Raw genomic sequence first — 27,399 nt, 5'->3', positions numbered from 1 at the left:
TTTTTCTTCTTCTAGTAGGGAGGCCTTACTATCAACCAGTTTAGGGCTGGGCATGTTGATCAATGTAGTTAACACATTATTATAGTCTGCAAGGTGTGAAACCCGACCCCTTTGAACTGAACAATTGGAGAGTCTTTGCCCATGTTGGAGCGGCAAGTCAGCACCAAAACTCTCAGACTTGAGTAGTAGAAGCTTTAATTGTGTCAAGAGACACAATAAATATAGTGTCAAATAACACTTGATAAGTATCAATAGGTATTACACTTTTAGGCACTTGAGTTTGATGCTTGGATTTTTTCCTTCCTTGCTGATTTGACGGGAAATGCTTGTTGGAAACCTCAATCTTTAGTGGATCAGAGTGGCATAGGTTTGGTTTGAGTGCTAGGAGAGAGAAGATGAAGGAAAGATGAAGTTTCAAGTAAATTGGCTATGGAGTTTTAGAGTTTGCGGGACACACACCTAGTTTTTCTCTCTGTGTGGCTCACACTGTAACGTGTCCACTAGAATCATCCAGGACACGTCTTAGCAGTCCATCGGAAAGGATGTCTAGAAAATGGGATTTGCAATCTAGGTCTTCCCACGTCTGCCACGTAGCGGAAGTATCCTGGCCATTCCCACTTAGAATCGACCAGAATTAGGGTTATCCTGATTGGTCATTATCTAACAGCAACTAGCGTCGGACCCAAGCGAACTATTTTACGCAAAAACGCCAGGTCCGAAGCAGATTCACGCTGCACTTGGTTCAAAGAGAATGGGAAACGAGAGGGATGCAAAGCTCAACCTCTCTGCCATAAGGCATAGTCCCATTCTGTTCCCCTAAAACAACGTAAATCAGTTAAGACATAACTCTAGGTGTTCATGTCCTTTGACGATCATCCCGCTGTTCTTCGAGATCTGAGAAAAGTTCCCGGCCAACCGGGACCACCCAACCATAGGACGGACCCATGGCCCATCCTCCGCAATTTCCTCGGTTTGTTTTAGTTAGGTAATTATCTAACACGTTAGTTGGACATGTAACAATCAGCTTCTTTAATTAAACCGTTAAGCACTGGTTCCTTCACGTAATCTTATCACCTGACATAGAAAAACAATATCAAACAAGTTACTTATTAACATATCATCATATTTATCTTTGAAATACAAGGAGTTCTGCCCGTAGGCTTCGCCCGAAGGCTATCTAGTAATCCACAGGGATCACTATTCCAAGCTTCCGCCCGTAGACTAGTATGCGGGCCTCGAGATCCAATCCCGAGTCACATTAGCCTCTTGTGTAGGACCCGGAAGGCGAGGGATTTACGGCTAGAGCCCCCCCTAGCATCCAAGCGTCCTCCTGCTCCAAGTAGTGCTCAACGGAGAGACCTCTCACGGCGGGTTCGGTCCACGTTCCCAGCACGGTCAACAACCCCCTTGGTTAGGGTCAGGCAGGAAGCCGGGGGTAACTGAAACTGCCTCTCCCTTTAGGCCTTGAATTTGAAGCATTAGATATCTTTTAATCCTTTAGTTCCTTGAGTAAATAATGCAAACAGTGCTTTCTAAACTGTTACAAGCACAATCAATTCCAGTGGTCGTTTATTTGGCCAACTGCTAAGGAGTGAATCCTTCTCTTCGAATGCATCCATCTCGATTTGGGATCAATTTCGACTTGGCAAGATCCGCAAGGGTTTGTTTGTTAATCCTTATGTCCTTGGGTTAGGGTCATACCCTATTAACCCAGCTTAATGAATACCTTAGATCCAAGTGGCATCCTCCTCAGGATAAACTTCCCATTGGGACGAGGCATTCTCTCAGGGTTCTGGATCTTAGTTGTCTCTTTCTAACATCTAAGATCTCGTCAGGCCGTAGCTCAAGGACTCCTTGACTAGTCATTACAACTTGTTAGTTATCAAGTACATGGTTACGATTAGGTACATACTTCTTCAATAGGCTGATATGGAATACCTTATGAACCTTTTGGGTTCTCTGGGAGTTGCAGTGTATAAGCATTAGGTCCTAGGCACTTGTGGATCTTGTATGGTCCACAATTTCCTTGGACTTAGCTTCTTGCAACTTCCTAAGGATAGAGAACTCTTCTTTGGGCATACGTGAATGAAGATCATGTCTCCTTCTTCGAAGATCCTTTCTTGATGCTTAAAATCCACGTATGCCTTCTATCTATCCTTGGCTGCTTGTATGTCCTGTCTTATTGAATTAATTTGGTCATCCATCTCTTCCAACATTAGCCTTGAAGCTTCAACCCTTAAGGTTAGATCAGAAAAGTTTAGGGGACTTCGACAGTCATGTCCATACAATGCTTGGAAAGGGGTCATCTGAATGCTTTGTTGGTAAGAAGCATTGTATGAAAATTCTACCAAAGGTAAGTATTGAATCCACCTCTTCGGCTCTCAACAGCAATATGCCCTAAGCATATCCTCGATGACTTGATTTACATGCTCTGTTTGGTCATCCGTTTGGGGATGGTAGGCGGTGCCAAAACAGAGTTGAGTCCCAATAGCTTCAAAGATAGCTCTCTAGAAGTGTGATGTGAAGAGAGAATCACGGTCACTAATGATTCTTCTGGGTAACCATGTAGCTTGAATATCTCCTTGATAAACAATCTTGCAATGTTTGAGGCTTTATGGTTTGTCTTTACTGGAATAAGGTGTGCAACCTTAGTAAGCATGTCAACCACAACCATGATGGAGTTGTATCCTCCCTGGACTTGGGGTAGGCCTCCAACAAAATCCACACTGGTGAATTCCCATTTCATTTGGGGAATGTCAAGCGGTTGCAGTTTCTCTGGCATCATGACATGTTCGACTTTGATACGTTGGCAAGACAAACACTCGGTGACATATTTGAGAATGTCACGTTTGAGCCTTTCCCAATGGTAGTTCTTCCTAACTGCATTAAGAGTTTTAGCATAGCCAGGATGTCCTGCGAAAGGAAAATCGTGAGCTTCCCACAATATCTTCTGCTTAAGTGACTGGCTTGCTGGTATACACAGCCTTGTTCTGTAGTAGACAAGTCCACTATTAATGGAAAATTCCTGATACTTAACTTGCAACTTTTGGTTCTGCTCCTTGATAGAGATCTTCTTTAGCATTGTTTGGTAGGCCAAATCATGGCATGATTCCTCTCTAGCTAACTCAAGTATAGGGTTGTTTGGCATAGATACTTTTGTAGCTAGAGATCTGGTTGTTTGATGGATTCTGCAAGATTAGGAAATTTAAGAATGCCTTGTGATTAAGTGCATCGGCAACTACATTCTCTTTCCCTGGTCGGTACTTGCTTTCAAAGTCATATTCCTCCAACACTTCAATCTACCGACGTTGCCTCATGTTGAGTTCATTCTGGGTGAAGATCCATTTGAGACTCTTATGGTCAGTTACTAGAGTAAACTTCTTACCCAACAGGTAGTGTCTCCAAAGCTTTAGAGCATGGATGATAGCTAGTAATTCCAGATCATGCGTAGCATAATTCTTTTCATGACTCTTCAATTTCCTTGAAGAGTATGCTACTGGATGACCTTCCTACATAAGTACACACCCCAAGGCAAGAATACTAGCATCAATTACTACCTTGAACTCCTTATTGAGGTCTGGAAGTTTTAGAATAGACTAAAGTGTCATCGAAGAAGACAAGCACCAAATCATCAAGATATGGCCTAAAGATATCCTGCATTAACCTATTGAAGGTGGCAGGTGCATTCGTAAGCCCGAATGACATAAATAAAAATTCAAAGTGCCCATATCTTGTATTGAAGACTGTCTTTGGGATATCTTCTTCCTTGATCCTTATCTGATAGTAACGTGACCTGATCAATCTTGGAGAAGATCTTTGCACCCTGAAGACGAGCAAGAAGCTCATCTATTCTAGTAATAGGATACTTGTTCTTGACAGTTGATTGATTCAACCCTCTCTAATCAATACATAGTCGAAGTGTTCCATCTTTCTTTTTCTAGAATAGTACTGGTGCTCCCCATGGTGAACTGCTAGGATAGATGTAGTCTTGATTGCTTGAGTTGTTCCTTCAGCTCAATTGCTTCCAGTACAGACATTCTATAGGGTCTCTTTGCAATTGGCGCAGCTCCTATTACTAGCTTAATCTCATAATCTACTTCTCTTTGAAGCGGGAGTTCTGTTAACTCTTTAGAAACTACATCCGCGTATTCCTTTAGCCATGAAGGCTCTTCACTAGACTCTTGCTTCTAACCTAACTTATTGAGCTTAATTAAGTAGATAGGTAGTCCCTTTCTAGCTCCCTTTATAATCCGAGATGCTTTTAGCCAATCGAATTTTTGGCTTTCCAGCCTCACCTAGAGTTGTAACCAATTTCCCTTTAGAGTTTGGAAAGGAAACTTGACCCTTTTCACAATGAATGTGGGCATCATTAGATTTAAGCCAATCCATTCCGAGTAGACACTCATGGATACCTAGGTTCATGATCCCGAATCTGATCGAAGTCGACTTTTTCTCCTAGTAAGAATTCCACATTACATCACATATCTTCTTCAGCTTTTAGCCAAGTGACCAAGTCACTTTACTTTGTTATCAATATTCACAGTCAAGACAATCATTGATAAGGAGCCCTTTCAGAATACAACATTTCCTGAGATGATAGAGCAATTGTTACATTTAGTTTGGGGAGAATAATGTTGTATTGCATTTATCTATGGGAACTGGATAATAGTATGGTTTCGAGTCATGGATCTTTAGGAATCGGTAAGTCATTGGAAGTTCAGGATATTCTTTCCATTGGAATCCATACTTCTCATGGCGGCCCAACACTTTAATCTTGTCGGCGGGGATTACATGGGTTACTTCCTCATATAAATATGAGTTCATCTCAACCCTCTGACCTTGAATATGTAAAGTTGAGTTTACGTGAGCTTCCACAAAAATGAACAACTTCACAACATTCAGGTCTTCCAACCACTTGATCCCCTTTAGGTTGGTCTGTAGATAAGCAAACCGGTGGGCGGCTATATAGTAGATTCCTGAAGCACCCATCCATCTTCATTCCATGTACAAAGGTGATGAATTATAGATCTACTCCAGGATGTTCATCATCCCAATCCTTTGTCTATAAAGCGAAGAATGCATTGCAGTCATAAACATGACTCGAAATACCAAGAACTTGTTCCACACTTTGTAATTCTACAAGACAGAATTGAAGGTAAGGAAATGTTTGGACAACAACATTTTCTTTACTTCATCTTATTATAATTTCATAAAAACAATTCCGTTGTTGGTCGGCTCTGATACCAACTGTAACGTGTCCACTAGAATCATCCAGGACACGTCTTAGCAGTCCATCAGAAAGGATGTCTAGAAAGCTCCGCCCGGCACTCCCATGGAATGTTACGGGATTTGCAATCTAGGTCTTCCCGTGTCTGCCACGTAGCGGAAGTATCCTGGCCGTTCCCACTTAGGATCAACCGGAATTAGCGTTATCCTGATTGGTCATTATCTAACAGCAACTAGCGTCGGACCCAAACGAACTACTTTACGCAGAAACGCCAGGTCCGAAGCGGATTCACGTTGCACATGGTTCAAAGAGAATGAGAAACGAGAGGGATGCAAAGCTCAACCTCTCTGCCATAAGGCATAGTCCCATTCAGTTCCCCTAAAACAGCGCAAATCGGTTAAGACATAACTCTAGGTCAACGCTTTTGTTGTTCGTGTCCTTTGACGATCATCCCGCTGTTCTTCGAGATTTGAGAAAAGTTCCCGGCCAACCGTAGGACAGACCCATGGCCCATCCTCCGCACTTTCCTCGGTTTGTTTTAGTTAGGTGATTATCTAACACGTTAGTTGGACATGTAACAATCAGCTTCTTTAATTAAACCGTTAAGCATTGGTTCCTTCACGTAATCTTATCACGTGACATAGAAAAAAAATATCAAATAAGTTCCTTATTAACATATCATCATATTTATCTTTGAAATACAAGGAGTTCCGCCTGTAGGCTTGTCCATAATCCGCTCGAAGGCTATCCAGTAATCCACAGGGATCACTATTCCAAGCTCCCACCCGTAGACTAGTATGTGGGCCTCGAGATCCAATCCTGAGTCATGTTAGCCTCTTGTGCAAGACCGGAAAGGCGAGGGATTTACGGCGAGAGCCCCCCCTGGCACCCAAGCATCCTCCTGCTCCAAGTAGTGCTCAACGGAGAGACCTCTCACGCCGGGTTTGGTCCACGTTCCCGGCGCGGTCAACAACCCCCTTGGTTAGGGTTAGGCAGGCAGTTGGGGGTAACTGAAACTGCCTCTCCCTTCAGGCCTTAAACCTAAAGCATTAGATATCTTTTCATCCTTTAGTTCCTTGAGTAAATAATGCAAACAGTGCTTTCTAAGCTGTTATAAGCACAATCAATTCCAGTGGTCGTTTATTTGGCCAACTGCTAAGGAGTGATTCCTTCTCTCCGAATGCATCCAGCACTCGATTTGGGATCAATTTTGACTTGGCAAGATCCCCAAGGGTTTGTTTGCTAACCCTTATGTCCTTGGGTTAGGGTCGTACCCTATTAACCTAGCTTAATGAATACCTTAGATTCTTTTGGCAGTAAATATGTTATTCCAATTTACTGATTGGTCTTTTGCTTCCAAGCAATTATCTAATCCACTTATCTTGGTCGCCTTTCCCAAGAAAGGTGCTATATCAGGATGACCACTCATCCTCTTGCAAGATAAACTTGTGCAAGAATATGCCAATCTCATTTCGAGGAATTGGCCATTCCCTTGTGGTCAACCCACAAGGTCATGCAACTCTGCAACTTGTTGCACAAGTGTCGTATCTAATCCATGGGACTATTTTTCCCATCCAATGTCGTCTTCTAATCACGAAATCATGATTAATAGGAAATAGGGTTAGGGTGTCTTCATATCCAATCCATTCCTGATTGCACTAGGCCGACCTTGTCGATCCTAGGATTCCAATTCAAACTGAGTTTCATCCTTTTAGCGAGTGACCCTTAGGGTAACAAACCCTAGATCGTTTCTCGCAAGTATGTCCTATTGTCGCTACATTCCGTGAATGTGGGCAGGCCTTTAGGGTATGAGAGTTTCAGCTTGGCAATAAGAGCAACTAGGTTACGTCCTCAATGTTCTAAATCCTAGTTAGCACTTGGGATATGTTGCTTTGATTTAACCATTCCTAAGCGAGTCCCTCGTGGATTAGGTTTTTAGGGTAAACCAATTTACTTGTCTATTCTTGAAGATATTTACGATACTATTCTCATAATCACATGATTCATTGCCTACATATGATTAGATTTACCAACCCTAACTTTCCTGGTTAAGATCAAAGCGTAGGTTAAGTTATGGTATAATTTTCGTTGATCCTTCTAAAACATGCATTTCACGATTCATGCTGCTAGGCTTTTGGGGTTTATGTTAAAATGGACCATGCAGCATTTTCCTAATTTCATTTTTGAATGAATTATTCGTATGCTAAATAAGCATTACACCAACTTTCGTAACTACTTACGTAATTGATTGAGATTTATGCGAAAAAAAACTAGAGTCAACTTATTCCAATTTACAATCCATGCCACACGCAAATTTCTAGAATCATTTCAAGGCTCTTCTATTTTCTACGGGATTAATGACTTTCCCTAATGAATCATTCAATGAAGATTTGTCTAAAAATGCAACATGGGATTAATCTTTCCATGCCTAACCAAAGGTGCACTTTAATAATTTTGACCTTATAAAGATAGGCAATAGGTGTTCTAAGCCGTCACTTTGATATGCACGCAAGGGAAACTACTAATAAGGTCGTGAGATGCATAGATAATTTACGTTATTTTGTTCATCATATTGGAAATACCAATGACCACTTCATGTCATGAGCTAATTGTTCAAATAGTCAATCTATTTTCAATTGCATTTAACTGAGCTAGGTGAATTTGACATGCGTAGGTGCTTCCTAGTCCATGAATTTATCGTGCATAATGCCTTACTTTTGTGACGAATCAAAAATAGTAAAAACTTGGACTCGTGGGCTCAGGGAGATATCCATGTGAATGTTAGGATAAGAACCCCCCCGCGCAGGCGCGACTTGCAACTTCTTGGGCCATTCTGGGCATAATTACGGACTTCCGGGTTGCCTTTGCCCTTACACGATCGGTGAATTTTCTCACCTTGGTACGCAACCTCAAGATCTTTGCCTTTCTCCCTCGTATGCAGGAGATACCTTCGCGGAACTTCGGATTTTTAAAATGTTGGGCTTGTGAGACTTGGGTTTATGGGATTTGGATGTATGGAATTTGAAGCTTTGCGAGGGGTTTTTCGGAAAGGATCTTACGAATGGTGCTTGTGGGAAAGGAAGCTTTACGAGCTTCTTTAGGGGAAACCGGGGTGGCTAGGAATGGGCTTACGGATGGCTTGTGGGCTTTGAAGCCTATTTGCGAAAAAGGCCTCTTGCGAATGAAGCTACGGGAAAAGCCTATGGGAAATGGGCTTTAAGGCGGCTTGTGTGAAAGGGCCTTATAGAAATCTCCTTAGAAGGTTCTTCTAAGAAGCTTCTAACATGACGTACATGTCGAATGGGGAGGAGTGTGAATGATTAGCTGGCAGTGGTCTTGGCAGCGGCATCAGCGGTGCCTTCCACCTCCCCTTTTTCTCACGGCGTAGCATGCCATTGTCTTCCCAGTCCTTCTCCACGCAGTATGGCAACACGGCATGAACACGCAGCATGGCCTTCTGCGTCCTCCTCTTCATGACAATCTCAACCGGTTAGCCTTCCCACCTCCCCTTTTCCTCACAGTATCAGCGGCGCCTTCCACCTTCGCAACACGGCATCATCACAGTCTTCCCCCTCTCTCTTCACGCAGCATGGCCCTCTGCGTTCTCCTCTTCACGACAATTTCTTTATTGTCGGCCTTTCCACCTCCCCTTTCTCCTCACGGCATCAGCGAGGATTTTTATAGGAAGAGGGGGTAAGGCTTTCCTACCACGTAATTGCCTTGCGTGGCTATCCCCTCCCTGCCACCTCTCTCCTTTCCATTTCAGTCATCCCCTTCCCTCAGCCATGCTTCGGCTGGGGGAAGGAAATACTAAAAAAATTTTCACTAATTATGACATTAATCTCTTCACCTCCTCCCAAGATGAGGTTCTTATGAAGATATGTGGGTTTCTTAGTCCTAAGTCTCAATTGGCCAGTGGAGAGTGTACCATTTAAAGACCGCACTGTCCGTGACCACAATGCCGGCATTGTCATTTTCTCAAAACTTCACACGGCCTCGTAATATTTTCAGCAGAAATATTACATTCTCTTCCCCTTGGAGGAATCGAGATGTCCTCATCTCGAGATAAACTGGGGATATTGATAGTTGAGAGTGCCTTCATTTATCCAAGTGGCATCCTCCTCAGGATAAACTTCCCATTGGGATGAGGCATTCTCTCAGGGTTCTGGATCTTAGTTGTCTCTTTCTAACATCTAAGATCTCGTCAGGCCGTAGCTCAAGGACTCCTTGACTAGTCATTACAACTTGTTAGTTATCAAGTACATGGTTACGATTAGGTACATACTTCTTCAATAGGCTGATATGGAATACCTTATGAACCTTTTGGGTTCTCTGGGAGTTGCAGTGTATAAGCATTAGGTCCTAGGCACTTGTGGATCTTGTATGGTCCACAATTTCCTTGGACTTAGCTTCTTGCAACTTCCTAAGGATAGAGAACTCTTCTTTGGGCATACGTGAATGAAGATCATGTCTCCTTCTTCGAAGATCCTTTCTTGATGCTTAAAATCCACGTATGCCTTCTATCTATCCTTGGCTGCTTGTATGTCCTGTCTTATTGAATTAATTTGGTCATCCATCTCTTCCAACATTAGCCTTGAAGCTTCAACCCTTAAGGTTAGATCAGAAAAGTTTAGGGGACTTCGACAGTCATGTCCATACAATGCTTGGAAAGGGGTCATCTGAATGCTTTGTTGGTAAGAAGAATTGTATGCAAATTCTACCAAAGGTAAGTATTGAATCCACCTCTTCGGCTCTCAACAGCAATATGCCCTAAGCATATCCTCGATGACTTGATTTACATGCTCTGTTTGGTCATCCGTTTGGGGATGGTAGGCAGTGCTAAAACAGAGTTAAGTCCCAATAGCTTCAAAGATAGCTCTCTAGAAGTGTGATGTGAAGAGAGAATCACTGTCACTAATGATTCTTCTGGGTAACCATGCAGCTTGAATATCTCCTTGATAAACAATCTTGCAATGTCTGAGGCTTTATGGTTTGTCTTTATTGGAATAAGGTATGCAACCTTAGTAAGCATGTCAACCACAACCATGATGGAGTTGTATTCTCCCTGGACTTGGGGTAGGCCTCCAACAAAATCCACACTGATGAATTCCCATTTCATTTGGGGAATGTCAAGCGGTTGCAGTTTCTCTGGCATCATGACATGTTCAGCTTTGATACGTTGGCAAGACAAAACTTGGTGACATATTTGAGAATGTCACCTTTGAGCCTTTCCCAATGGTAGCTCTTCCTAACTGCATTAAGAGTTTTAGCATAGCCAGGATGTCCTGCAAAAGGAAAATCGTGAGCTTCCCACAATATCTTCTACTTAAGTGACTGGCTTGTTGGTATACACAGCCTTGTTTTGTAGTAGACAAGTCCACTATTTGTGGAAAATTCCTGATACTTAACTTGCAACTTTTGGTTCTGCTCCTTGATAGAGATCTTCTTTAGCATTGTTTGGTAGGCCAAATCATGGCATGATTCCTCTCTAGCTAACTCAAGTATAGGGTTGTTTGGCATAGATACTTTTGTAGCTAGAGATCTGGTTGTTTGATGGATTCTGCAAGATTAGGAAATTTAAGAATGCCTTGTGATTAAGTGCATCGGCAACTACATTCTCTTTCCCTGGTCGGTACTTGCTTTCAAAGTCATATTCCTCCAACACTTCAATCTACCGACGTTGCCTCATGTTGAGTTCATTCTGGGTGAAGATCCATTTGAGACTCTTATGGTCAGTTACTAGAGTAAACTTCTTACCCAACAGGTAGTGTCTCCAAAGCTTTAGAGCATGGATGATAGCTAGTAATTCCAGATCATGCGTAGCATAATTCTTTTCATGACTCTTCAATTTCCTTGAAGAGTATGCTACTGGATGACCTTCCTACATAAGTACACACCCCAAGGCAAGAATACTAGCATCAATTACTACCTTGAACTCCTTATTGAGGTCTGGAAGTTTTAGAATAGACTAAAGTGTCATCGAAGAAGACAAGCACCAAATCATCAAGATATGGCCTAAAGATATCCTGCATTAACCTATTGAAGGTGGCAGGTGCATTCGTAAGCCCGAATGACATAAATAAAAATTCAAAGTGCCCATATCTTGTATTGAAGACTGTCTTTGGGATATCTTCTTCCTTGATCCTTATCTGATAGTAACGTGACCTGATCAATCTTGGAGAAGATCTTTGCACCCTGAAGACGAGCAAGAAGCTCATCTATTCTAGTAATAGTATACTTGTTCTTGACAGTTGATTGATTCAACCCTCTCTAATCAATACATAGTCGAAGTGTTCCATCTTTCTTTTTCTGGAATAGTACTGGTGCTCCCCATGGTGAACTGCTAGGACAGATGTAGTCCTGATTGCTTGAGTTGTTCCTTTAGCTCAATTGCTTCCGGTACACACATTCTATAGGGTCTCTTCGCAATTGGCGCAGCTCCTATTACTAGCTTAATCTCATAATCTACTTCTCTTTGAAGTGGGAGTTCTGTTAACTCTTCAGAAACTACATCCGTGTATTCCTTTAGCCATGAAGGCTCTTCACTAGACTCCTGCTTCTAACCTAACTTATTGAGCTTAATTAAGTAGACAGGTAGTTCCTTTCTAACTCCCTTTATAATCCGAGATGCTTTTAGCCAATCGAATTTTTGGCTTTCCAGCCTCACTTGGAGTTGTAAATAATTTCCCTTCAGAGTTTGGAAAGGAAACTTGGCCCTTTTCACAAGATATGTGGGCATCATTAGATTTAAGCCAATCCATTCCGAGTAGACACTCATGGATACCTAGGTTCATGATCCCGAATCTGATCGAAGTCGACTTTTTCTCCTAGTAAGAATTCCACATTACATCACATATCTTCTTCAGCTTTTAGCCAAGTGACCAAGTCACTTTCCTTTGTTATCAATATTCACAGTCAAGACAATCATTGATAAGGAGAAGTCTTGTTACATTTATATGGGAATAGCCCTTTCGGAATACAACATTTCCTGAGATGATAGAGCAATTGTTACATTTAGTTTGGGGAGAATAATGTTGTATTGCATTTATCTACGAGAACTGGATAATAGTATGGTTTCGAGTCATGGATGTTTAGGAATCGGTAAGTCATTGGAAGTTCAGGATATCCTTTCCATTGGAATCCATACTTCTCATGGCGGCCCAACACTTTAATCCTGTCGGCGGGGATTACACGGGTTACTTCCTCATATAAATATGGGTTCATCTCAACCCTCCGACCTTGAATATGTAAAGTTGAGTTTACGTGAGCTTCCACAAAAATGAACAGCTTCACAACTTTCAGGTGTTCCAACCACTTGATCCTCCTTAGGTTGGTCTGTAGATAAGCAAACCGGTGGGTGGCTATATAGTAGATTCCTGAAGCACCCCTCCATCTTCATTCCATGTACAAAGGTGATGGATTATAGATCTGCTCCAGGATGTTCATCATCCCAATCCTTTGTCTATAAAGCGAAGAATGCATTGCAGTCATAAACATGACTCGAAATACCAAGAACTTGTTCCACGCTTTGTAATTCTACAAGACAGAATTGAAGGTAAGGAAATGTTTGGATAACAACATTTGCTTTACTTCATCTTATTATAATTTCATCAAAACAATTCCGCTGTTGGTCAGCTCTGATACCAATTGTAACGTGTCCACTAGAATCATCCACGACACGTCTTAGCAGTCCATCGGAAAGGATGTCTAGAAAGCTCCGCCCGGCACCCCCATGGAATGTTACGGGATTTGCGATCTAGGTCTTCCCGTGTCTGCCACGTAGCAGAAGTATCCTGGCCATTCCCACTTAGGATCGATCGGAATTAGGATTATCCTTATTGGTCATAATCTAACAGCAACTAGCGTTGGACCCAAGCGAACTACTTTACGCAGAAACGCCAGGTCCGAAGCAGATTCACGCTGCACTTGGTTCAAAGAGAATGGGAAACGAGAGGGATGCAAAGCTCAACCTCTCTGGCATAACGCATAGTCCCACTCCGTTCCCCTAAAATAGCGTAAATTGGTTAAGACATAACTCTAGGTCAACGCTTTTGTTGTTCGTGTCCTTTGACGATCATCCCACTGTTCTTTGAGATTTGAGAAAAGTTCCCGGCCAACTGGGACCACCCAACCATAGGACGGACCCATGGCCCATCCTCCGCACTTTCCTTAGTTTGTTTTAGTTAGGTAATTATCTAGCACGTTAGTTGGACATGTAACAATCAGCTTCTTTAATTAAACCGTTAAGCACTGGTTCCTTCACGTAATCTTATCACGTGACATAGAAAAACAATATCAAACAAGTTCCTTATTAACATATCATCATATTTATCTTTGAAATACAAGGAGTTCCGCCCGTAGGCTTATCCATAATCCGCCCGAAGGCTATCCACTAATCCACAGGGATCACTATTCCAAGCTTCCGCCCGTAGACTAGTATGCGGGCCCCGAGATCCAATCTCGAGTCACGTTAGCCTCTTATGCAGGACCCGAAAGGCAAGGGATTTATGGTCAGAGCCCCCCCCGCACCCAAGCGTCCTCCTGCTCCAAGTAGTGCTCAACGGAGAGAACTCTCGTGGTGAGTTCGGTCCACATTCTCAGCACGGTCAACAACCCCTTGGTTAGGGTCAGGCAGGTAGTCGGGGGTAACTGAAACTGCCTCTCCCTTCAGGCCTTAAACCTGAAGCATTAGATATCTTTTCATCCTTTAGTTCCTTGAGTAAATAATGCAAACAGTGCTTTCTAAACTATTACAAGCACAATCAATTCTAGTGGTCGTTTATTTGGCCAACTGCTAAGGAGTGAAACCTTCTCTCCGAATACATCCAGCACTCGATTTGGGATCAATTTCGACTTGGCAAGTTCCCCAAGGTTTTGTTTGTTAACCCTTATGTCCTTGGGTTTGGGTCGTACCCTATTAACCTAGCTTAACGAATACCTTAGGTTCTATTGGCAGTATATATGTTATTCCAATTTACTAATTGGTCTTTTGCTTCCAAGCAATTATCTAATCCACTTATCTTGGTCGCCTTTCCCAAGAAAGGTGCTATATTAGGATGACCATTCATCCTCTTGCAAGATAAACTTGCACAAGAATCTGCCAATCTCATTTCGAGGAATTGGCCATTCCCTTGTGGTCAACCCACAAGGTCATGCAACTCTGCAACTTGTTGCACAAGTGTCGCATCTAATCCATGGGACTATTTTTCCCATCAAATGTCGTCTTCTAATCACGAAATCATGATTAATAGGAAATAGGGTTAGGGTGTCTTCATATCCAATCCATTCCTGATTGCACTAGGCCGACCTTGTCGGTCCTAGGATTCCCATTCAAACCGAGTTTCATCCTTTTAGCGAGCGACCCTTAGGGTAACAACTCTCGCAAGTATGTCCTATTGTCGCTACATTTCGTGAATGTGGGCAGGTCTTTAGGGTATGAGAGTTTCAGCTTGGCAATAAGAGCAACTAGGTTACGTCCCCAACGTTCTAAATCCTAGTTAGCACTTGGGATATGTTGCTTTGATTTAACCATTCCTAAGCGAGTCCCTCGTGGTTTAGGTGTTTAGGGTAAACCAATTTACTTGTCTATTCTTGAAGATATTTACGATAATATTCTCATAATCACATGATTCATTGCCTACATATGATTAGATTTACCAACCCTAACTTTCCTGGTTAAGATCAAAGCGTAGGTTAAGTTATGGTATAATTTTCGTTGATCCTTCTAAAACATGCATTTCACGATTCATGCTGCTAGGCTTTTGGGGTTTATGTTAAAATGGACCATGAAGCATTTTCCTAATTTCATTTTTGAATGAATTATTCGTATGCTAAATAAGCATTACACCAACTTTCGTAACTACTTACGTAATTGATTGAGATTTATGCGAAAAAAAACTAGAGTCAACTTATTCCAATTTACAATCCATGCCACACGCAAATTTCTAGAATCATTTCAAGGCTCTTCTATTTTCTACGGGATTAATGACTTTCCCTAATGAATCATTCAATGAAGATTTGTCTAAAAATGCAACATGGGATTAATCTTTCCATGCCTAACCAAAGGTGCACTTTAATAATTTTGACCTTATAAAGATAGGCAATAGGTGTTCTAAGCCGTCACTTTGATATGCACGCAAGGGAAACTACTAATAAGGTCGTGAGATGCATAGATAATTTACGTTATTTTGTTCATCATATTGGAAATACCAATGACCACTTCATGTCATGAGCTAATTGTTCAAATAGTCAATCTATTTTCAATTGCATTTAACTGAGCTAGGTGAATTTGACATGCGTAGGTGCTTCCTAGTCCATGAATTTATCGTGCATAATGCCTTACTTTTGTGACGAATCAAAAATAGTAAAAACTTGGACTCGTGGGCTCAGGGAGATATCCATGTGAATGTTAGGATAAGAACCCCCCCCGCGCAGGCGCGACTTGCAACTTCTTGGGCCATTCTGGGCATAATTACGGACTTCCGGGTTGCCTTTGCCCTTACACGATCGGTGAATTTTCTCACCTTGGTACGCAACCTCAAGATCTTTGCCTTTCTCCCTCGTATGCAGGAGATACCTTCGCGGAACTTCGGATTTTTAAAATGTTGGGCTTGTGAGACTTGGGTTTATGGGATTTGGATGTATGGAATTTGAAGCTTTGCGAGGGGTTTTTCGGAAAGGATCTTACGAATGGTGCTTGTGGGAAAGGAAGCTTTACGAGCTTCTTTAGGGGAAACCGGGGTGGCTAGGAATGGGCTTACGGCGGATGGCTTGTGGGCTTTGAAGCCTATTTGCGAAAAAGGCCTCTTGCGAATGAAGCTACGGGAAAAGCCTATGGGAAATGGGCTTTAAGGCGGCTGACATACATAAGACTGCCCACGACTTATGCATAGGGAATCTTGGCCATCTCGAACCTCTACTCATCTATCTGCAGAAAAATGGCCTATGAAACCTTCACATAAGAAGGTAATGGACAGCTAATAGGCTTAACATCCTGCATGCGGAAGCGCTCAAGGACTTTATGAATGTACTCCCTCTGTGAATAGATAAAGTAGTCCCTGAGATTGATCCTACGTAATGCACATACCAAGTATATGAGAGGTCTATCCGAGATCTTTCATCTCAAAGCTCTTCTTGAGCTGAGCCTTAAGAGCATCTAGCTCCTCATGAGCTGTCCCTGTTAAAAGAATGTCATCCACATAGAGTACCAAAATTAGTTGAGAACTATCACGGGCTTTCTTCATGTAAAAGCACAAATCCATAGCACTACGGCTATAGCCTTGTGACTGCATGAATGCATCAAAATTATGGTACCATTACCTAGGTGCCTGCTTCAAGCCATATAGACTCTTCTTTAGCTTACACACTAGGTGTTCCTTGCCATGGTCTGCAAAGCCCTTAGGTTGCTCCATGTAAATCTCATCATGCAAGTCCCCATGTAAAAAGGCTGTCTTGACATCCATCTGGTACATGTCCAAGTTAAGCTGTGCAACCAAGGTCAAGACTAAGTGTAGGATGGTCATCTTGACCACAGGAGAAAAGAATTTATCAAAGTTAACACCATGCTCTTGCCTAAAACCCTTAGCAACCAATTGAACCTTTATGCTAGCTTGGGGTGTCAGGGGTACTTTTTAGCTTGTATACCCACTTACATGGCAAAGATTTCTTACCCTGAGGCAAGGAAACCAAATCCCAAGTCTGAATTCTTATGCAATGAGTCAAGCTCAGATTGCATAGCCCTCTCTTAAGAGTGACAATCACCCATGTGAATAGCCTCATCATAAGTGAGAGGCTCTCCTACATTTGTAACCAGTACATAATCCATAGAGGGCACAAAAAGGTCAGGAGGTCGTCTATCTCTAGTAGAACACCTCAATCCAGGCTCTAATACCTGATCGACATCCTGTTACCGATATCCTGTCTAACATCCGCATGTCTAACATCTGGGCCATGAGTATCAGATGATGTTGCACGCTGTCTAGCTGGCTGTGGAGCAGGCTAAACGGAAGCAAGTGGCTCCTCTTGAAAGATAACTCTGCGTACCTCAACCACTTTCTCACGTTGCATATGCATTTTGTCCTCATGAAAGATGACATCATGGTTGCGGATCACTTTCCACGCCTACGGATCCCATAGATGGTAACCCATCTCTCTTGCATCTCCATAGCCAATGAAAATGCATTTGATACTTTTAGGATCTAGCTTATTGCATTTGTCCTTGGGCACATGGCAGAATGCCTCACATCCAAAGACACGCAAATGATCATAAGAGGTGGGCTTGCCTACCCATACCTCCTCTACAACTTGAAAGTCAATGCCACTGCTAGGCGACCTGTTAATGAGATGCACTGTAGTAGTAACTACCTCAGCCCAAAAGTGCTGCGGTAAGCCAGCCTGGCTAACCATGCTACGAACCCTTTCCTAAATGTTCCTATACATGCATTCAGCCATACCATTTTGGGGAGGGGTGTAAGGGGCGGTCAACTGATGCTTAATACCCCGCTCATCACAAAACTGCTCAAAAGAACGTGATACATACTCACCCCCATTATCTGACCTTAGGCATTTTAGCCTTTTCCCAAACTGGTTCTTTGCCAATGCAAGCCAACGGTGAAATGTGTCTAAGACATCAAATTTTCTCTTTATGGGATAAGCCCAAACCTTACGTGAGTAATCATCTATGAAAGTAACAAAGTACTTTGCCCCACCGAGTGACTGACAGGGCATGCGCCCACATACATATGAGTGCACAAGAGCCAAGGGATCACCCATGCATTTCTTACCAGACTTTTTATACGTATTTCTAGTCTGCCATCCATACAAACAATGATCACAAGAATCAAAATGCGAAGAGTCAAAAGACGGAAGATACTGCAAAGCACCAAGCATTTTCATTCCTTTAAGGGACATATGCCCCAAATGAGTATGCCAAAGGGATACATGGGGAATAGAACCCATAGACAAAACATGATCCAAGGTAGCTCCAGATACAAGGGATAGAGGCTGCCATACTTAGCACCTCTTACAAGCACAAGCCTGCCACGAGTAATCTTACATCCAAAGTCTACAAAGGACACAAAATACCCTGCATCATCAAGCTGTCTAGCTGAAATAAGGCTACGAGTCATCAATGCAGGTACATGGTATACATCATGCAAAATAAAAGAATTTCCAGAAGGAAACTATAGCCAAATATCTCCAATGCCCACAATGTCAAGAGACCTATCATCACCAAGACGCACAAAACCAAAGATGGTACGATATGTATGAAACCAATCTCCACACAGTTTCACATGAAATGATGCACCCGAATCCAAAAGCCAGCACTGCGCATACATACAATGTATCTTAGAATCCTGTAAGGCATTGCATGAAGAAGCTGCAAGTATGTAATCGTCATTTGAATCAGTGGCCTGCATGACATTAACCTCTTCTATCTTCACACTGAACTTTGCAGGTACAATAACTTGCTCAGAAGACTTTTCCTGCAATTTCTCTTTTCCCTTTTTCTTGCGCTTATCATCATGTATCTTATGGCACTACGGCCTAATATGTCCTGATTTCCCACAATAATGACAGGTAAGATTAGAATTCTGTCCATGGGACTTACTGCGACCACGTGACTTGGACCTGGACTTTTGAGAGTCCCTACCCTTATGATCATTATCATGCCTGCCATGTCTGCCACCTCTAACAGTCAATGCATGTGAAGAGCGGGAAGCATCATTGTTTCTCCTATTGATTTCCTCTGTCAATAAAGCACTCTCAACATCTTGTATTTTCAGCCCATCAAGCTTGTTCATGCATATGGCAGTACGGAAGACATCCCATGATTCAGGCAAGGTGCCATGTAGAAACAATGGGTACAAGTTGTCTTTGAACTCAATACCCTATGACAATAGATTCTTCATGATAGCATGAAATTGGTTGAAATGAGATGATAGGGATGTCCCCTCCTTCATGCGAAGGTGCATTGACTCCTTCAGCCAATACGTTTGTGACGCAGGACTCTGCTGCGTATAAAGCTCTTGAATCTTCTCCCATAAATCCCATGCACTCTGATTTTCATCTTCAACAACATTATGATGGACCTCTTCTGAGAGTGACAAGATAATGGTAGACTTGCATAGCTCATCAACTTCCATCCAAACATCATCATCCATATTCTCGGGTTTAACACCCTTGAAATGAAAGGGTTTAATCTGCAACTTTTGCACCAAAACCTGCCATATTTGGGACTTCCAATACCCATAGTTGATACCATCCAACTTGGCAATGTTAAAGAGAGCTGTGTCTTTCAGATGACCAGCCATACTATCCCAAATCAATGCAAAAAAGGTAAAATTACAGGTTGTTGTAATAAGCAAAAAATGCACTAAAACCACTGCTAAAACTAGTTGAAAGAGTGAATATCACCAAGAGAAGCACTATCCACCAAATATGACCAAGATAACGTCAAATAGTAAGCATTACCCTCATAGAAGTGCTCAAAATCTGCAGATTTTAGCTTGTTGGAATAAATGACAGCAGTATGTAAAACTGTCCCAAAGTGAAGCAATCACTGATACATATGTCACTGCAACTCTCAGATATCAAAATACATCCAATAGTGAGTGTCAAGGGGCAAGAAGGTACCAAGAACTGTCAAATCAATAGCTTGTCAGGCACGAGAAGAGACCAAGCACAAGCACAACTGATAGAGCAAGAAGCTCAGTGCATAACCATCAAAGGCAGACAATCGGAGGTAACTGATATTGCCTCTCCCTCTGGGCTTTTAACCTGAGGCATTAGTTATTTTTCCTAAATTATTTCCTTGATCAAAGAAGTACAAATAGTGCACCTAAGTTTACAATCACGAGCATTCCAGTGGTCGTTCATACGGCCAACTGCTAAGGTGTGATTCCTTTCCCCCGAATACTTCCAACATTCGATCCTGGATCATTCGTGACTTGGCCAGATCCCAAGGGTTTAGCAAGCTGGGTTGCTTGTTTACCCTTTTTCCTTGGGTTAGGGTTTATACCTTGTTGACCCCAAATTGTCACTACCTTAGGTTTCCTTATATTATAGTTAAATAGCTCCTGGACAACCCCGTCGTCCTAACTTGGTTGGTGAAATTGCTTCTTGGCAATTCACCATTGCCCTAAGCTTGACAAATCAGCTCCCAAGAGGGAGTGTTGTAGTAGGGAAACTACTCAATTCTCAGAGAAACTAATTTGTAATTAGAACTCACCACCCTTGGTCTAAGGTGTAGCAGTATTAACTTGTGATTTGGTCGCAAGAGCATAGGATCTTGCAGGCATGTTGCACGAGATAGGTGTCAGTACCTAACTTGTGGGATTATATCTCTCATCATAGGGCATTTCTTGATCAAGAATACCTTTGATCAAGATATAGGGTTTGGGAGTCCTATTGACCCAATCTAAAACCCTAACCCTACTAGGCTGATAAATGTTTTGGCCCTAGGGTCCCTAAATTCCTTGCGAAAGTCCATCATTTGGTCATCTGATCCTTCGGGTGAGAACCCTAGATCATTCTTACATGGGCATTTAGATAATCCTAACATTTAGTGAATGTGGGTAGGACCTTTAAGATCGAAAATATTAAATCGGCATCCTAAGTGCGATACTAAGCAGAATTTTAACATAACTTATCCTAACCTAGCACATTGGGGCGATCATCGTACGCTAACTATTCACGCCTTTATGAATCTCGTGTGAGTTACTCAATTACATGCGATTTACTTAAGTGATCTAACTATCTTACGAAATAAGATGATCCTTCCTTTAGAGATGCAAATACTTCCCTCTAAAATTTGCAAGTACCTTCCTTAAAAGATGAAAGTAACTACAAGATGTATGCGATGTATCATTCCATGCGAATATGCAATTTCAAGACCATAGGCCTTCCGCCTTTATGCAACTACGTGACTTACAAATATCTTTCTTTCCTTTCCCTATACGATATTGATTGACATTCAGAGCTATTTCTTATAAACCCTATGTTTATTCATCGAATTCAAAGCTTTAATATTTTAATGAAGATGCATCCTTTCCCAATTTCGAACTTTGATAAAAGAACTCCATGCATGTATGCACCACTCCTTCATGACTAGATACCAATGAATACACCATTGATTTAATCCTTCCTTTATTGCTTAACTTAACCCTAAATGTAACTACCGTTGCATGAGAATTGCGTACTATAGTTTTTTTTTTGTCAAGACCATAAACATTTTCCTTTCATTGCAACTATTTAGTCGACATGTAATGACCTTCCACAATTTTCCTATATATGAGTCACAGCCAAGTATTTATTACATAAGTGCATCATGTGCTATATGCCCAATCCTTTGCGTGATGCAACAAGGACGCCTTCGCACAATTTCAACTTTTAACTTATGCATCATATGCTCAAAAATGTGACTACCCTTGACCATGGAAGTGCAAGCAAATGCAAGTACCTCGTCATGTAACTGAACTTTGTAAATCGAACAAGTACATAAATTTTCCAATGCATTTAAATTTCCCTATGTGAATTAAAACATGCTTTATGCATCCTTTCCATGCGGGGATATTTTTTGGAACCTAGGCATTCAAAATCGGGGCGTTATCCACTCTCGTACTTTGGGTGGAAGCTCCCGCATGCGCTCCTCTCGACTTTTGCTTAGGAGCCATTGACGAAGTAAATTTCAACTCAGCGAACTCTCCCTTGACACCCTTACGAGTTTCAAAGTTACTACTGCCCGAGATCTCCTTTCCTGTATAGGAATGAGGCCTGGCAAGACACGGTCTAAAAAACCCCAGGAGCCGCGGGTGAACTTGGTCTAGAGATCAAGCTTCTCAAGCTTCTGGATGAACATGGATGATGTGTGAAGACGCGATGGTGAGATGATTGGAGTGATGATGGTGAGGATGACGATGAGGATGATGATGATGATGATGATGGCATTGGCGGTGGCAGTAGCCTGGCGGCGTGGCGCAGACTGGCGGCAGCACTCCGCCGACTGCGGCAACAGCTCGATGGCGGGCAGCACAGACAATGCCCCTCCCAAGCTTGGGAGGTGGGGTTTATATGAGGTGAAGGTGGGGGGGGTGTGGAGGGGGTGGCCACACAGGTGGCAGTTACATGCTCCCCCCCCAATGCCCCTCCATAACACCTACTCACTCTCTCTCTCCCCGCCATGCAACGGGTGAAGGAGAGGGAGTTATATAAAAAAATTGCAATTTATTGATTATTCCTTTTCCCCTTGAAAGGGAGTTCCCGCAGTGGGTTACGGTTTTGAGCCACGATTTCCTATGCACAATGTGGGGGCTGGTATTGTTAGTATACGAGGATGGAGCACTTAGGCCAGAGTTTCTTGTCGTGGGAGATTACTTCAAATTGTTTTTGCGCGGGATCTAGGGTCATAATATTTTGTTGTAGAAATATTACATTCTCTCCCCCTTAGAGGAATCAAGATGTCCTCATATCGAGAAGATCTAGGGGTATTGTTGGTTGAGAGTACTTTCATCCATCCAAATGGCATCCTCTTCGAGGTAATCTTTCCACTGGATGAGGTATTCTCTCAAGGTCCTGGATCTCAAATGCCTCTCCCTAACATCTAGGATTCTGTCAGGTCGTAGCTCAAGGACTCCTTGGCTAGGCATTTCAATTTTTTGATCATCAAACACATGACTAGGGTTAGGCACATACTTTTTCAATAGGCTGATATGGAATACATTATGAACTTTTAGGTTTGCAGGGAGTTGAAGTCTGTAAGCATTAGGCCCTAGGCACTTGAGAATCTTGTAGGGTCCACAATACCTTGGACTTAGTGATGGGACCTGAAATGGGCCGGCACTGGCTATGGCACTAGCCGGACCTCATGCTCATGGCAGACAAACACACCCTCACGGCCTCACAGACCAGGAGCGTTTATCTACTGCTAAAGGACAAACTGCTCTAAGGCCTAATCTATGCGTTTATAGTTTCATCGTTTTGTAGTCCAACGTTTCCCTTTCTATAAACTCCTCAGAGGGAGAACCCATACACATTGGCAATAAATACCACGATAATCACATACATTGGAGGCAACCTCTTGGTAGAAACACCGCGGCCCCACTGCAGCTCTTCTACATCGCAGGGATTGGCCCCTTGATGCACTGCTTAACATATAAAACAAACGAACAAACTCCACTCTTCATTTCGAAAGTAATCCAGGAGATATACCATGTTTCCTCACTAAACAATCCCCCAAGAAACGAATGTCTATCCTACATCTTAGGATGCCTTACCACACTCAAGCATGGGTCATTTTCATTGAAAATAGGTGCTATGCATCCAAGATTTTATTTATTCTGACACCATGGTTTCATGTACATGCAAAGGTGAATGGTTCTAAACTGCTCAAACATCATTTTCAAATCAGCAACGTGCTTGTGCACAACCAGGCTTTCAATGCTTATTCTCTAACCTGTTTCGGCGATGAAAGGATAGCACCGAGATGACACTCGTGCTACTATCCTCTTAATAAAAATAACACGGACTCTATGCCATGGTATGCATAAAAAAATCAGCAACAATCAGCACGCAAATCACACCATTCAAACATCCCAACCCCCTACGTTTAGGTATTGCTTTCGTTGCATAGGTGTAGAGGTTCATTTTAGCATATTTTGATATAGAAAAAGCAATAAATCACAAACTTTGACAAAGAGATAGGGAAAACTGAGGCTAAACCTCATGCTCTGCCACACTACCACACATTCACAAACAATTCTTATATTTTTCCTTATTTTTCCAAGACGTATTTTTATTTTTCCCCTTATTTTCTCCATTTTCTTGATTTATTTAGCAATAAAATATACTATTTTTTGGTTTTTCTTATTCCACTCACTTCAGCATACTAACACTCAATTTATCTTCCATATTCTCCCCATGGGAACACTTTTCCCCCACTCGAAACGGAAAAACTACCATTTTGCCATTTAAAAACCCCATTTCGGGATTACGAGAATTAAATAAACCATGTAAATCATTGCAAAACCAAAATTTTCTGATGAACAGCAATTACTCATAATGCAAACAGCCCACAAACAAATTTTCATCCAATAAGACCATAATTATCATCATAAACTATAAAAAATCCTTCATTTTCCTCATAAAAATGGTCATACCGTGTTTTTTCGTAATACGAGACGCTTTGAATGACTGCATAATCAGCAAACGCTCCATTGCTCTCAATCCAATGTTGCACTTCAATCTTCAGCATCTCCATCCATTTCCATCACCATTTCCTTCATTCTCCTTCCCCGGTTCCTCTTTCAAGATGGCACACATGAACAGCCCATAGAGAAGAGAGAGAGGGAGGAGAGAGAAAGAATAGATCTGGTTCTCTTCATTCAGTCCATCATTTCATGCGCAAAGGGCGGCGATAAGATCAGCAAGGAGGGAGAAGTTTAGCCCCATGATCAGTTATATGGGTTCTTCACAGCCTCATACTCCATCCTCATGATCATCAAGCGTATTTTTCAACCGCCTGATGGCGCCATTTGTTCACAATTTTCTTCATCTTCTCTCTCCGTGTTTTCATCTTTCATGTTGCATAAAATTTGGGGGGATCCAAGGCTCCCAAAGGGAACCACCTCTTTTGGCCAAACTTGTCCACCTCTTCGAATCTTGACCATTTTGTGGCCACTTCTTCGTCCGACATCCGATTCGAGCTCTGAAAAATCTTGGGCATTCGGCTTGACATCCCGCACTGACTGGCAACTCCTGACATCCCGCACTGCAGTCAAAAAAATTATCAAAAATCCACAAGTGTCGCTCGGGCGCCTTTTAAAAGCCGTCTTTCACTTGGTGCTTAAAATCGTCCTAGCTGGAGCCGCCTTCGATGTTAAATGTTTTTCCCCTAAATTCCGTATTTTTTGGCAAATTTTAGACACATCCCGGGCTCAAAACTCCGCTCTCATTGGCGACCATGGTATAGGGTGACTCAGCCCGTCGAATCCCACAACAGATCTGCACAAAACAACCAAAGGAAGCATCAAGCTGATACAAAATAGATACATATTAAAACACAGCACAAGGCTCATCCTACCCCCTGACAAAACCAAGGCATGACATCCACAAGGAGTAGGCCTAGCATAATCTGATAGAAGGTCCAAAGCTAGTCACTAACCGACTACTCCAACATGGCCAAACTAAAAAGAACTATCAAAGAGGTCGCCCTAAGTGGTGGTCTGAACTACCTACCTAACTCTAAGGACAACACAACCAGGAGCTCCTACTAGGCGAGGACTCCTATAGCCTGATCAAGAAGTATTTTCCTTTGTTAGCACATGCCTCCTTTTAGGTTTTTATTTCTTCCATACTGGGGCATGTAAAAAGGAGGGAGCTGAGCGTAGTGACCCAACGAGAATAGGGCATCGGCCTCAGGTCCTGTCTTGGTACCCAAGAACCTACCAAGCCCTCGCAAGGTGACACTTAATCATTTTCTGACGCTCACTTTTATTTTCGCTCCAACCTTCCTTCCTTTCTTCTTTTTCAACAAGACGCCACCCCTAGGACGACAAGGCATCGGCCCCGGCTCTGACTCGTCCTTAGGAACCTACCAGGCCTTCGCAAGGTGATGAACAACTGCTTTTAAATTTTCCTTTCTTTTCTTTTCTATTTTTATAGGGGTTAAAACCCCTTTTTACACAGCTTTGTATATATTTATTTTCTTTAAGATATTCAGGGTTTTTCTCCTCATTATCATTTTGCCTTTGGCAGAAATCTCTAACTGCCTCACAACTAACAAGAACTCCTAGAACGGCTGCCTAGCAGGCTAGCAGAACAGGGTCACTAGAACGACTTTCTAAAGCAAGTCTTTTGATGCCTGGCAATGTCTTTACAGGAGGCAACGACTACTCAAACCTCCCTCAGACAAACCGTACCTAAACCTGGGACTTCATGCCTTGGACACCAGTCCCCAACAAGAAAAGAAAATCCCCTACAAGTACACAGACACATACATCATAAAAAACATGTTACTCGTAAAGGAGAGATATCACCTGGATAGGGCCACGAGAAGCTCCCGCGCGACAAAGGCTCCTTCCAAGCTCTTCTTTAAACCTGTCTAGCACAAAACTAAAACAAGAAACTATTAACCGCACCTGTACTAAACAGACAACTGGCCCTCTTAGCCTAATGAAATAAAACACTTCTCTACAAAAACTGATCGGCCCTCTTGGCCTAATGAAGTAAAACAAAATAACACCTACACATCCCTCCCCAAAATAGTACAGATATACAATAATACGCTCCTTTCCAAGGAGGAAAAATAGGACTCACAGCCCTAAGCTAAATGCATAAGGTAATGACCCATCCCTCTTGCATATTTTGCAAGAGGCGTATGCATAACATGTTGTCTAATCAGCTTATGGGTTGAGGATAACAACGGTAGATTGTTCTTGGCTACTCTTTGCATCACCCATATCAACCATCGCCTGCCATATATCGCATGCTCTGATAACATTCCCCACAAGCGACCGGGTCCTATCTCATTATTGATAGTAATATCCAAACTAGGACCACAGTTAAAGAAAATGTCTTCTTCATAAGCAAGATTTGCCAGTGAATCCGCAAACTGATTCCAGTAACGTGGAATCATCTGAAGAGACACTCTCTCAAACTCCTCAAGTAGGGTCATCGCGGTTCGATGATACATACAAAGGATGGGATTCCGCACCGTGTATGTCCCATCTAACTGATTCAAGATCAACTGGGAATCCCCTTTTACTAACAACCGCCGAATACCACCTTGTTTGGCAATATGCAGACCCATAATCAAGGCTTTATACTCTGCCATATTGTTAGTGAATCCTACCCCGAGATAAGCAGCTAACTTCATCGTAACTCTACGTCGGGGATCTCGGATTACTACTCCAATACTTTCCTTTTTATTAGGGCCCCTGGACTCTCCATCAAAATATAATGTGTACGTCCACAATGGGTTTACACAACCTACCATCACGAACTCCTCTATTCGTAATTATGATAGTCAAAATTCAGCATGTTTAGAGGGTGAACTGACAGCTCCATCCCACCTTCTTCATTAAACTCAACAGGGATACTTGTCAATATTCGTAAACAGTGATGGTAAAAGACTTTGATCTCCCACACAAAGGTTCCATCTTCTTGCTCAATCACTT

Source organism: Lygodium microphyllum, chromosome 4 (genome assembly GCF_053477565.2).
Source record: "Lygodium microphyllum isolate KBCC chromosome 4, Lygodium_microphyllum_v1.1.10, whole genome shotgun sequence".
NCBI classification, from domain to species: domain Eukaryota; kingdom Viridiplantae; phylum Streptophyta; class Polypodiopsida; order Schizaeales; family Lygodiaceae; genus Lygodium; species Lygodium microphyllum.
Note: the sequence above shows the minus strand (reverse complement) of the source record.